This window comes from Octopus bimaculoides, chromosome 10 (genome assembly GCF_001194135.2).
Source record: "Octopus bimaculoides isolate UCB-OBI-ISO-001 chromosome 10, ASM119413v2, whole genome shotgun sequence".
Classification (NCBI taxonomy): domain Eukaryota; kingdom Metazoa; phylum Mollusca; class Cephalopoda; order Octopoda; family Octopodidae; genus Octopus; species Octopus bimaculoides.
This window is the reverse complement of record NC_068990.1, coordinates 27059207-27060014: the sequence shown is the minus strand read 5'-3', so window position 1 is coordinate 27060014 and position 808 is coordinate 27059207.

The window sequence follows — 808 nt, the reverse complement described above, 5'->3', positions numbered from 1 at the left end:
TATATATATATATATATATATATATATATATATATATATATATATATATGCATATATGTAGACGTGTAGATGTTTGTACAATCATGTATGTATGTATGTGCATAAGCCAGTCAGACTTTCTCAGTCGCATTAAACTTCTTAATAGATGTAAATAAAGTGAAATGAGAATGGGATGTCGTGAGCCTCATGGCTTTACAAAAGCTTCAGTGCTTTACACATATAAAAGTTGATAGACGCATATGCTGTGTGTAGCTACTTTCAAACATCTCAAATCGTTTTCACAACGATTACGTTCTTTGTTTCAAGCTTGTATGGTATGTGTACTTATGTGAACTTACAAAGTTTTTAGATAAATATTTCCTTACCAAAGTATACTGCCACCTTAGACAATAGATGCCCGTGTTTAATAGACGTATTTACTTTCATGTGGCTTAATAGCATTAATTAAGTGAGAAAATGAGGAATGAGAGAGGGAGAGATGGGGAGGGAGAACCGGAAGGACTAATAGAGAGGAGGAGATGGGGAGAAATAGAGACAGAGAGAGAAAGAAATTGATTTGGTTCACCAATATTATAAAGTGATAATAATTGGAGAGTGTAGATATGTGATAGGTATAAAACAAATGTGTTAGAGAGAAAGAGAGAGAGAGAGACAATTGGGCAGACAAATAGAGAGGGAAGAAAGAAATAGATAACGAGACGACGGATGGTTAATTAATAAGTAATTATTGGAGATCTAATGAATTATCAATGGTTCCGTCTTTAACATATGTGCGGAATTGAATGGCTGAGAGACTACGGAATAACTG